This window comes from Lathamus discolor, chromosome 3 (genome assembly GCF_037157495.1).
Source record: "Lathamus discolor isolate bLatDis1 chromosome 3, bLatDis1.hap1, whole genome shotgun sequence".
NCBI lineage: Eukaryota > Metazoa > Chordata > Aves > Psittaciformes > Psittacidae > Lathamus > Lathamus discolor.
Window position 1 is genome coordinate 67,116,555 of NC_088886.1, and position 12,977 is coordinate 67,129,531.

The following is a 12,977-nucleotide window of genomic DNA, read 5'->3' on the forward strand; positions in this document are numbered from 1 at the left end:
TGGGGAAGGAATTGTCCCTCAGCTCCATCTAAACCTGCCCTGGTGCAGCTTGAGGCCGTTTCCTCTTGTCCCACCCCTTTGTTCCTCGGGAGCAGAGACTGACCCCACCTCACTACAACCTCCTGTCAGGCAGTTGTAGGGAGCAATAAGGCAATGTTCAAGGCCAGGTTGCACGGGGCCTGGAGCAAGCTGCTCTAGTGGAAGGTGTCCCTGCCCATGGCAGGGGTTGGAACTGCATGAGCTTTAAGGTCCTTTCCACCCAAACCATTCCATGATTCTATGATTTCATACTTTGCCAAATGCTTCCATCAGTTTTGGCTACACCTCCCAGAGTTTTACACCAGTAGCTATTTTTGTTTTCCTTTCCTCCAGCCAGTAATGGAGAAACCAGCCATGCTCATCTCTCATATGTTGCCGTGATGCCTTTTGCTGGCACAGCAGCATCCCGAGGCATGTGGCAGTGACAGCCCTGTCAAACCACAATGCCATTCAACAGCTTCCCTGAGAAATCCATTCTGGCCCACTTTAGTATACATGGATCACCCTGCTAGCAGGGACTGCTCATCCTTTGTACCGCAAGAGCAATGGAGCGGCTGAAAACACTTGACTTGTGTCAATTGAGTTCCTCTAGATGAGATTTCCCTCTGCACCGTGAACATTTTCTCACTTCTTGAATTCGAAATGCATCAAGGCAAAGCAGATCCCACCATTATCCAAGTGCTGTACAAGGACTTCATCCAAACTGAAGCCTTTGGACAGGCTTTCAGAGCAGCCCCAGCAAGCTCATCCACAAACAGACCTGCAGAACAAAACGGATCTCTGCATCAAGCCATATTCAACCCAAAACTGGCCGAGAAAACCCCTTCATGTGCTTCTTCCTCAGTCATATCTCTGCTACTGGGATTGAATCCCAGCCTGGTTTGGGTTGGAAGGGACCATAAAGCTCATCCAGTCCCAACCCCTGCCACAGGCAGGGACACCTTCCACTAGAGCAGGGTGCTCCAAGCCCCTGTGTCCAACCTGGCCTTGAACACTGCCAGGGATGGGGCAGCCACAGCTTCTCTGGGCACCCTGTGCCAGCGACTCAGCTCCCTCACAGGGAAGAGCTTCTGCCTAAGAGCTCATCTCAGTCTCTCCTGTTCTGGCAGGTTAAAGCCATTCCTCTTGCCCTGTCCCTACAGTCCCTAAAGAAAGGGACTGCAGGCAAAGGATGAGGAAGTCAGGAACGACCCTCCTTTCTCCATCTCCTACCCTTCTTCATTGCCATAGATCATGCGGTTTGACCTGTCTCTGCTACATATTAAGAAGTCAGAGAGTAAAGCAAGAGAAAGCCTTACCTCAAACTCCTCCTCGATACCCAAGGCATGCATTTGACAGTTCTCTCCGAACATCCTGTTCAGAATCCATGGTTTAAAATGCCTCTGTGGCCCTGCATGGCTGTCAGCCTGTCCTCCTGTCTCTGGCATACATGAGGTTTGACCTTTCAGATTTACATTTCGAGAGCTCCGAATCTTTGTGAGCCAGAGAAAAATGAACCAAGAATGGGCAACCGAACTCCTGATGTTTCCTAGGGCAAAACACATACTGCTTGTGGTCCAGCTTCCTAATGCCCTGGTAAACAAGAGAAAATTGAATGACAAAAGCAACCGAAGGAGCTGGAATCCTCTGAAAGATGGAAAACAGACTTCCACAGCTGCCCACATGAAGTGAAGATGCTGCAGCAGTGCATGTTCAATGGTAGCATGAACAATGCTCCAAAGAAAGAATGAAGCTGGGGACAGTAATACAGAGCAGCAATTGTATTTCAAAGTGGAGAAAGCCAGGAACTTACTTCCCAATGTGTCCCACCACGTATACGAAGCCTTTTTCCTTTGTGCTGCAGATGCCACACTCATTTTAATGGGGCATTTAATCCATGCAGCTGCCTCAGTACCAGCATTACACAGTGTGTTCTGTGGGACCCCCAGTCCTTTCTCTCCAGTACCAGTCCCAAAACGGAAGCACACAGGCTTTTCCTAGTGTTCAACACTTGTAATACACGCTGGGACCCCAGATTTAGCAGTGCTCCCACTCTGTAACCATAACAGTACAGAATCAGGCTCTGGGATAAAGATGCTCCTGGATAATGATGACCATTTCTTAGGCAGGTATATCTCTGGGCTTAGCTATTGAAAGTATCACCAGACTTAGGCTTCCTCAGTCCTAGATGCTCTTCAGTGCTATAAAGCACCCACACCCAAGAGAGCAAACAAGAACACAGAACAGAATACACCATCAGCACTAATATTGAGTTATAGCATGGAAAAGTTAAGTGAGGAGAAATCCTCTTGGTCATTTAACTAAAAACAAGTTAATCTTTAAATATGACTATAACTGAATACTGGGAACATGAAGAGGAAGAGATGGGCTAAGTTGAAGCACAGCAGCATCCCCCAGGCATCTTCTTTATAGAGTCCCTACCCCAGTGCTGACATCTCACTTTGGAGCTTGCCATCCTTGCCTCCTACAAAATGCTCCAGCTCAAAATCATCCTCCATCCAAACAAACTCATCTGCAATATAGAATGAACTGGTGAGGGTTTAAGTGGTTTGTATTTAATCACCTGTGGGTATTCCCAGCATTGTAATACTGAACACACAGGAAAGGTGCTAATGTGCGCGTACAACACTTAACCATCAGAAGCACTTGTCTCACTTTAGCAATGTTCTCCTAAATGACTAGACCATGCACAGTCCATCCATCAAGTTCTCCATCAATAAAATCCATTGATCAGTGGCAGCCACAAAAATCCAGCAAAAAGGGAAAAAGCCACAAGAAATAGCTCACTGCACAAGAAAGCTCATGGCACAGAGGACATGGGAATTACTGTCAGAAGGGAGATGAGCAGCACAAGACTCTAAGAAAGGTGCAAAGAAGTAGGAGAATAAAACACAAACCTTGACGGCACTGCTTGGGGCTAAGAGCAGCTCACAACATCCATCAGCTGCTGAACAAAGCAGCTAAAGAGCCCTTTGCTACATGGGAGGGGTAATGACTCACACACCAGTTGCTCTGTGGTGCCCTTCCGAAACCAAGAGCCAAGAGGATGTGGATGTTCCTCTGACAACTTGGATATGCTGTACATAGAGTTGTCACAATCCCAGCGCCATAGCCCCAGAAAGCAGCTAAGGAAGCAGAAAAGGCACCTCTAAGTCTTCAATGGATGGCTGATTGTCCATTCACAAGGAATTAAATATTGTACTGCGCCAAGAAGAACAAATTATCAACTGAATTAAGTCATTTTATTCATTCTTAAGCTGAAATTCCCACAACAGAACACATGTTTGATCACCTGGGCTAACTGGAGCCTCAAAGTGATGTGGGGAAGAAACTGCTGTGTGTAGCTACTGATGGACCCCTACCCAAAAGGCCCTGAGCACTGTTCTAGTGACACCTTACCCCTACAGCACAGCCCAGTGACCTGCACTTAGCCTCATATAGACCAGCTCATGAACACACCCCATCACAATCACAGAATGGTTGGGGTTGGAAGGGACCTTAAAGCTCATCCAGTTCCAATGCATCACATCGGTGACTCTCAGGGAAGGACACTCAATCAATGTTGGCAGCACCTTACACCAGGCTCCCTAAACACCCATCAACTGATTCATCAAACCACATAAGGCAAAGCTATTTTGACCCCTGTGAACACCAGCAGAGACACAAGCTATCCTGTGCAATGTGGTGGGGGTTATTACGCACAGAACATTATTATCTGTCCTCGAAAGCAGATACTATAAAGTCATCAAAAAGGACTTTGAACGTGCAGTTTAGAAACGCACAGATCAACAGGGCTCTTGTTTACCTGCAATTCAGGAACCTGACCCTCTTAAGGGGGCTCCGCACGTGGTGCTCTATTATACACTATAATGTGGTGCTGGTATTACATAGCTGAACTCCTACATGTGTACTCTACAGATTTCGCAGAGGGGAGACCTTAGAGCAGCTCCAGTGCCTAAAGGGGCTATTGGAAACATGGAGAGGGGCTTTGGACAAGGGCCTGTAGGGACAGGACAAGAGGAATGGCTTTAACATGGTTCAAGAGCCTGCTCTAGCAGCAATCCTGAGCTTTTTTGGAGGCAGAAGCATTATTGCTATAGCAGCAATGGAGCAGAATCAAAGCCAGGGCAAACTCCCCACCAGAATGAAGTCCATCCGATATCACCAAGGCCCCCATTTCCATACTGCACGGGGAACAAGCAGCCCATCTCCCTCTTCCAGCTGAACAGGCACCACCAGCCACGCATCTCCTCTTGTAACACTGAGTTCATGGTGTAAAGCCAAGACCAAAACACACTCAGGAGACGACAGACACTCTGTAAGTCCACCTATGTTTGCATGAAGCAGCTGCTGGGCTAAAACCTGCATTCTGAGATGCTCCAAAGCTTACAAGGGTAAAAGACACATGGAGATGGGCCACAGAACCAGTCGCATGAGGTCTTAAACCCCCTCAGCCCAGTACTATGCTGGTTTTGCAAATCCTCCCTTCCCTAAGTTCAGGACCAGCCTCAGTTAGTTCAAAGCCATTTTGTAGCTCTCTGCCCTTTCACTCCCTCCTCAGCCTGACCTACAGCCATTTCCTAATTGCGAAATGCACGTGGTCATAAATCAAAGTTCAAAAGATGCTTCAGATCAATTCAGTCGCTGTAAGCTGGTGACTGTTTATCTGTACAACGCTGGTAACTCCTTAGTAGGGAAATACCCTTCTAACAGTGGAGGCAGCTGAGCAACTACTCTGGTTGTAGGCTGTATTCTCAAGGGTTAGCTTCTAATAGCAGTGAAAGCACCACAGATTACACAGCCACTTGTCAGCCCATGGAGACCTGCAAGACAAGGACAGTTCCAAAGGTACCAAGAATCCACATGAATAATCCTTAAACAACTCAGATTTGTCCCATACCCCACAAACCACAGGAGAATTTCTGCTCTCAAGAACCATCTCATCTGTCACACATCTACAAGGGCAGCTGCAAGTGCTCCTAAACACCAACATGGAACTAACACTGACACTTGCAAACACTCTTTACGTCCTTACATAAATCTCTTCCTGCAGACAGCCACATGCAGACAACACAGTGACAGAATAGGTCCCCTCCTGTTGTCCTCCTTAAGCAGACAAAAACAGGACACTGTCACTTCAAAGCCTAAAGAGAGCAAAGATTCAGTCCTACATACTGCAAACACTCCCTCTGACACATCTTTAATCAAAGAGAAGGGATCGACACAACAATTCCAACAGAAAAGGACCCATTTCGCCCTCTTTTGGGAGACATTTGATGGCTTAACCTTTATCTAATTTACATTCACCTTTCCTATATGCAATAGGAGGAGAAGCTCCGCAGAAGAAACAAGATCCTGGAGAGCATTACCGTTGTTCTGCCATCACTAGTACAGGAGGACCCAGAAGCAGAGTAGTATGACCAGGCTCTTCAATCACACTACTTCTGCTTTACCAATAGGATCTAAAGGAAAGCAAGTTTCCCAGTCATATAATCCAAAGGCATTAGAAGATGCATGGAATACCCCTCTGCCACCACACCTGATGCAGACAAAAAAAGTCGATCACATTGACAAGTAAGGATATGGAAGAGCATGGGGGTGACTGCTGTACCAACTTAAAACAAGACTAAAAAAAGGTGTTTGTGTAAGGAAAAGAGCTGGTAACAGTTGGGCACATGAGGGGTCTTTTTAACATTCCTGGAGAAGAGAAGGCTCCAGAGAGACCTTACTGCAGCCCTGCAATACCTAAAGGGGCTCCAGGAAACCTGGAGAGGAGCTTTGGACAAGGGTCTGTAGGAACAGGCCAAGGGGAATGGCTTTAACCTGCCAGAACAGGGGAGACTGAGATGAGCTCTTAGGCAGAAGTTCTTCCCTGTGAGGGTGCTGAGGCGCTGGCACAGGGTGCCCAGAGAAGCTGTGGCTGCCCCATCCCCGGCAGTGTTCAAGGCCAGGTTGGACACAGGGGCTTAGAGCACCCTGCTCTAGTGGAAGGTGTCCGTGCCTGTGGCAGGGGTTGGAACTGGATGAGCTTTATGGTCCCTTCCAGCCCAAACCAGTCTGGGACTGTGTGACCTAGGGAGATTGTTTGATCTCCCCAATTTCATATCACTGTGAGCTTCCATACTGCAAACACATGATGTAGTGAGCTGCCAGAACGGCTCCCTCCTCACCAGTCTGCCTCTGAGGATGAAAACCAGCCAGCAACAACACCCCCAAGTCTGGAGAAAGAGACAAGCCAGCCTCTTGGTGTTCATTTCCACAGGGAAACACTAAGCTTGTCCAAAAACCACTTAAAACCAGCCCAAAATTTAACATTAGAAAAGGCCAGAGGAGGAATAGATGGGTAGAGAACCCCCAAACCTGCATGTCCTCTAGGGTTTTATCAACATTTATAGATCTCCTTTAAAAGTTTGGGAGAACAGAAGGAATTAATAGACTGCCATAGGCCCATGTGCTGCATTTGCTCCAGCAATTTATCCTTATAGCTATTTTATTACCTTCTTTGGGAACTGAGCGAGATAAGGATCATAATCCTGACACTTGGAAATTAGCTTGTTTCCATGACTGTCATCAGGAAAGCAGGAATTAATCCCCTCATTCCAGCCTGAAAAATAGTGAGAGCAAGTCCAATGAAAGCAAAATAAATTGCTTTGTGCTTGTAGGAAGCGGGGGGGGGGGGGAAGAAATGTTTGGAACAGCAATAGCCTTATTATGCTGGCAAGCCTACAGCCCATAAGATCAATGTTTTGATGAGCACAAGGACTGGTGCCAAAGGGGGACAGGAAGGAGGAGAACAGACTTCAGTGAGGAGCAAGGAAGAGGCAGGGAGGTAGTCTGAGCCTGAACTAGGTCAAGGGTGGGTTTAAGGACAAGTGAAAGCAGAGTGTGCTTGTATAGGAACAACAGGGCTAAGCAGGACCTCAAACATGGGTATTTAAGGCTGGGAGATGAAAAGAAGAAACAGGGTCACTCTCACCTGCAAGTGATAGGAGTATACCAAGAGGTGGGAAACAACAAGAAGAAGCATTTACAGTGGACCTTACATGCACCAAGACAGCATCCACCTTCATAGCATCATAGAATGATGCTATGCTTTAAGCCCATCCAGTCCAACCATTCCCCAGCACTGCCAAGGCCACCACTAACCCATGCCACTGAGGCCTCGTCTCCACGGTGTATGAACACTTCCAGGGACGGTGACTCCAGTACTGCCCTGGGCAGCCTGTTCCAATGCCTGAGCACCCTCTGGGGAAGGAATTGTTCCTCAGCTCCATCTAAACCTGCCCTGGTGCAGCTTGAGGCCATTTCCTCTTGTCCCATCCCTTGCTCCTTGGGAGCAGAGCCCAGCCCCTCCTGGCTCCATCCTCCTGTCAGGCAGTTGCAGGAAGCGATAAGGTCCCCCCTGAGCCTTCTCTTCTCCAGACTGAACCCCCCAGGTCCCTCAGCCGTTCCCCATCACACTTGTGCTCCAGGCCCTGCACCAGCTCCATTGCCCTTCTCTGGCCCCGCTCCAGCACCTCAATGTCTCTCTTGTAGTGAGGGGCCCAGAGCTGAACACAGGATTGGAGGTGCAGCCTCACCAGTGCCCAGTGCAGGGGCACAATCACTGCCCTGGCCCTGCTGGCTACGCTATTTATACCTCCAGCGTGCCTATCCTACAAGGAAAACCTCCACAAAAAGGGCTCCAAAAGGGAACAAATAACACCTCTGTGGATTTCCAGGAACAGCTCCATAGCTCTATTTTAAGTGAAGGGCAGATACGACTGTTGTGGCTTTTGGGGTTGTTGCTTTCTTGGTAACACCTCTCCCAAAGACTTTACTGCACAGCAGCAGTGTGAAGTTGTGTCCCACCCCAAGGCTGCATCTGCCAAAGGGACTTATTTCTGGGCTCACAATCCGTGTCGAGGTGGGAGCTCCAGCTTGGCACTGACGCTGCCTGGCTTGCGATTCTGCTGCAGGCAGAGTTCCTGGGTCAGGAAGTACAGACTTCACGGCTAAAAGTATACAGGATTCTGGAGGCAGGGCCTCCCACGTCTGGAGAGCTGGAGCGAGGAGTCTGTACCAAGCTGAATTTGAGCAAAGCTCTTCTCAGAAAGATAGAGAATTGAATGGAAACACAAACCTGTGTCCCTTTACCTCAATACACTCATCACAGCAACCTCCTGGCTTAGTGATGGCAGAGCTGGGATGTGGACAACGTTGGTGCTCTCCAGGATCTTGTTTCCTGTGCACGACACTCAACAGCAATAAAACCTTGGGGTTTATTACAGAATAAACCCCTTGCTTCCACAAGAAACCTGTATCTGTCACTGTCAAACCCAAACCTTGTACAATGCCAAATGCAGAGTTCAGTGATAACTCATGACACCAGTGGAAGAGATCTGAGGGAATGGAAGGAAAAGAAGTGCAGCTCCTCATCTCCCATGTAAAACCAGCTCGCTGCCCTCAGAGCCTGAGCCCACTGAACCCAGTTGGAAGAGGATCTGCACAAAGCGCTGCTTGCCTTGGGCCTGCATTCCAAAGTGCACACAAAGCCTCTCTTAAATGTGGTTTGATTGACGCAAATCAGGAGCCGAGCGGGTGATTCATCCTTGTCAGCCCCTAACACTTGCACAAAGCCAGCATGTGGACAAACTTGCTGATGCACCCAAACGCTCAGCACCAGCATAAAATGCATTAGAGTCAAACACAGACTGCTCAGGGTAAGGTGGAGGGGGTTTTATTCCTCCTTTCCTTGCCCTGAAAAGACATTCTGGATTCTCCTAAGTAACAGAGTTGTAATAAACCTTCAGGCATGAAGGTGTCATTAGCACCTTGCTAATTTCAATTCACTACTGCTTGGCAAGAAGGATTAGGATGTTAGAGTTGAGGCATAATCCCACTGGAGTTAAAGGATAACCCATAACCAGAGCTCACTGACCTGCAGTGCTGCCCACACTGCCAGACATGTGTTCGACCTCCCCATTTCCAATCCAAGTCTATTCCCTCTTCATGGCAAAGACATTTTCCCTCCTCTTTTCCTTTCCCATGGGCTTCATGCATGGGAGAATAAAGAGCAGGAGCAAAGAGGTCTGTGGCTGGGGACAAACATTTCACCCCATTTCTCTTGAGGAAAGAGCCAAAAGCAGCATCTGCCTTAACCCCATGCTCCAGCTCTTCTTGCTGGTCCTGCACTGGCCCCACTTCCCTTGCACTTCCTGAGGGCTTGGCACAGGATATGCACAGGTATATACACATCACAGATGTGCTCCCCATCCCTGGCAGTGTTCAAGGCCAGGTTGGACACAGGGGCTCGGAGCAAGCTACTCTAGTGGAAGGTGTCCCTGCCCATGGCAAGGGGTTGGAACTGGGTGATCTTAAGGTCCTTTCCAACCCAAACCAGGCTGGGATTCTATGTAGATAAAGCTGGGATCTTCCTGTACTCCCCATGCATCTCAGTCCAACTTACCTAGAAGAGACAGAATGAAAAGCAAACATGACCCGAGCCCATGACTCCAACCTCAGAGTAGTCCAGATGGAATGCTGCTGTCTAGACTCATGCCATGACACAGCTAAAAGAGAGCACGAGCAACAAGCCTGATTTCACTCCATGCCTTCATGCTCAGAGCAGTCCACTGGAAAACCTGCTGGAGGAGGGTAGGAATGGGCAAATGAGGACGGTCCCCACCACCAGCAGCAGGCTGGTGCTGTGCTGCTCTCCTCACAACACACAGCCTACAACCCCCTCTGTAATTACAACTAATGACACCATTATGTTCTTGCAAACAATTAGGAAATAAAAGAATGCACCAAGATCCTGCCAACACCACAAAACAAAGTGGAGGTGTTGTTTCAGACTCAGCTTTTCATTAACAATCTCAAGGCAAACACCACTGTAGGTAAGGGGATTCAAACAAGCATAAGTTCTATAGTAACTTACATCCAAGATGCACCTCGATGGTGCTCAGCTTCGGAAGGTCCCTAGAACTCTTCTCCAGCAGTCTGCCTAAATGAGATACCTCTTTCTCTCTGAGGGGATGGAGAATGGTGGCAAGCTGTGCACAGTGGCCTGCACCAACCCTATGCTCCTCAACCTTCAGCTCTGCTAGCATGGCAATCCAAGCACAAAGCCTCTGTATCCTGAGCTGGCTTTACTGAAACAAGCCCATGTTCCACACCCAAGTTCCCAGAAGAGGCTTCCTGATCCACACATTACCCACAGTCGTCTGGCTCCTGGTGTTTTGAGGCATCCTTCATCATCACCTGCATTTTCCAGCCCCTCACCTCCCCTTCCAGCTCGAGTCTGCACCCCACTGCTTTTCAATGACCCAGGGAAATCCATTCAGGAATGGGTAAAGGGAAGGCTACGGAAGGGCCCACCATCTTCAGTGCACAATGCCTACCTCCTCCCCACATTTACTTAAAGTTAGCTGGAAAAAAACCACTAAACCAAGCTGGCAGCAACATCCAGGATCCTGGAAGACAATAGAATCAAATACCTTAGACTCAGGTTACATCCACATCAACGTTACAGTATGGGCCAGTGCACTTCAGAAGGGCATCTCCTGGGACACATCACTTAAACCACCTTTGAGTTTATAACCCAAAGACATTTCAAACACACAAACCATGTCTGCTCCTGCTCTGAGCTGCCCATAAGTGCCCCTCCACAGCCTGGCTCCACTCCTGCCTTTGCCACTTACTCATTGGTGTATATAAACAGTGCTGCTTCGCTACAGAGGGTGAGACCTAAAAGAGCTTTTGGTGTAGCACCCCTTCCAGCTGGCTCAAAAGGAACCCATCCAAAAGGCTGGAGTAATGGAGTTCAACATCTCCATCATTGCAGTAGGGAGCAGCACAAGAAGAAGTCATTCCATCAACCCAGGAACGCCAGATCTAACTCACCAGGATGAAAACAGTTGGGGAAGAAAACAAGGAAAGCTGATTTCTCAGGAACACATTCCCATGAAGGAGCGAATTATAACAAGTGCAACACCACAGCACTGTAGCTGTCACCCCTTCTCGGGTTCTGCTTTAGTTATCCTTAAAACAAACATGAGGCAAAGCACAAAACCCTTATGAAGCTGGCTGATGAAGCACTGCAGCGTGTGGCTGAGAAGGGAATTAAAAGCTGATTTGACTCAGTATTCCTCCATATACACGCATTTAGTCCTGAGGTGTTTCTAAGACCTATGTCAAAAAACTGCAAGCCAGTGGAGCTGAAGAGAATCCCAGAATCCCAGCCTGGTTTGCGCTGAAGGGACCTTAAAGCTCATCCAGTTCCAACCCCTGCCACGGGCACAGACACCTTCCACTAGAGCAGGGTGCTCCAAGCCCCTGTGTCCAACCTGGCCTTGAACACTGCCAGGGATGGGGCAGCCACAGCTTCACTGGGCACCCTGTGCCAGCGCCTCAGCACCCTCACAGGGAAGAGCTTCTGCCTCATCTCCAACCTGAACTTCCCCTGTTTCAGTTTGAACCCATCACCCCTTGTCCTATCACTGCAGTCCCTGATGAAGAGTCCCTCTCTGCATCCTTGTAGCCCACTTCAGACACTGGAAGCTGCTCTGAGGTCTCCACGCAGCTTCTCTTCCCCAGGCTGAACAGCCCCAGTGTTCTCAGCCTGTCTCCATACAGGAGCTGCTGCAGTCCCTGAGCATCCTCATGGCCTCCTCTGGACTTACTCCAACAGCTCCATGTGCTTCTTACGCTGAGGACACCAGAACCACACAGTGCTGCAAGTGTGTTCTCACCAGAGCATAGCAGAGGGGCACGATTCCCTCCCTGAGCTGCTGCTCCTGCTCTGGGGGTGCAGCCCAGCACCCTGGGGGGTTCTAGGCTCAAGCACACACTGAAGCCAGGTCACGTTCAGCTCCTCATTGACTACCCTCAAAAGCTCTAAGTATTACAAGCCCCTAAAACAAGAGATGCCAAAAACCTCCTCGCAGCTCATACTCGAGAGTAGGTCAAAACAAAGACTGAGGACAACAAGGTGTTACCAAAGGGACAGCACTAGAACCACTCAATCCAAGCTTCAATAACCTAAGAACTTCTATGCGTTACACTTAGCTCCCAGGAAACTCCCTTTCTCTGTTAAAAGAACGCTTCCAACCAGAGAGTTAACTAGCGTTGAATCCCCTATTGCTCCAAGTAAACCAGGGTGTGCCCATGCAGTTGTAGCAGGGTTTTTCCCCTGGTTCCACTGCTGCCCAAGTACACAGCAGGATGTGGCTTCAGCTCTGCTCTCCCAACAACAGATTGCTTCTTATTCCCTGGGCTCAATTAAGAGGGAAGGGATTTTACAGGCAGGACCCTGCAAGCAGCTGTCCACAAGTGGCAGCAGCTGGAAGCAGAAGCACATCACATTAAGAATAGAGAGGGCAACAGAAGATGAACACGTGAAAAGCAGGACAAGGTGACAGACATGAGTGAATAAATACTTGCAAATACAGTAGGTTTCTATAGCTGTTAGGGGTTTAGGAAACCATCAGCATTCCGAACAGATTTAGGAAGGCCAGAACTGAATCTTGCATTGTTTTTGGCTTCGTGCAGGAAATGAGCTTTAATGACAACCTGCAGTTAGCTCTGTAGTGATTTACTTTCTGCTTCATTGACAGCAATGACAAGACTTTATTAGCAGGGCTAAAATTAAAACCAAAACCATTTTTCCCAGCTGCAAAGAATGCTCCAGCGTTCCCTGACACCTGAAAGGAGACAAAAAAAAGCCATTTCAAAACAACTCCATCACCTCTTTGTATCACAGCTTATCCCACACTGAGGACTGTACTATGCACACCCATGACCATAGATGGAGATTAAGTGCTGTGACAAACAACTGTCCTAAAGGGATAAGTATTGTCATTCTCCAAACAAAAGCAGGATTTCTAACTTGGAAAACCAGCAGGAATGTACTCAAAGGGAAGACCATTTGGGCAATATGGATTCTGACTTAACTCAAT

At 48.4% G+C, this 12,977-nt stretch overlaps 1 protein-coding gene across 8 annotated transcripts in view; it reads right to left on the bottom strand.

Annotated features, from left to right (window-relative positions):
- Positions 1-12,977, bottom strand: part of HDAC4 (histone deacetylase 4) — a 217,326-nt gene that overhangs the window by 150,998 nt on the left and 53,351 nt on the right. The window contains exon 1 of one of the 8 annotated variants that reach the window (XM_065669702.1): positions 6,537-6,639. The exons of the other annotated variants lie outside the window; for them this stretch is intronic. The gene's annotated coding sequence lies outside the window, so the exon portion shown is untranslated. Of the gene's footprint in view, positions 1-6,536; positions 6,640-12,977 lie in introns of those variants that run through there. 8 annotated transcript variants of the gene reach the window in all.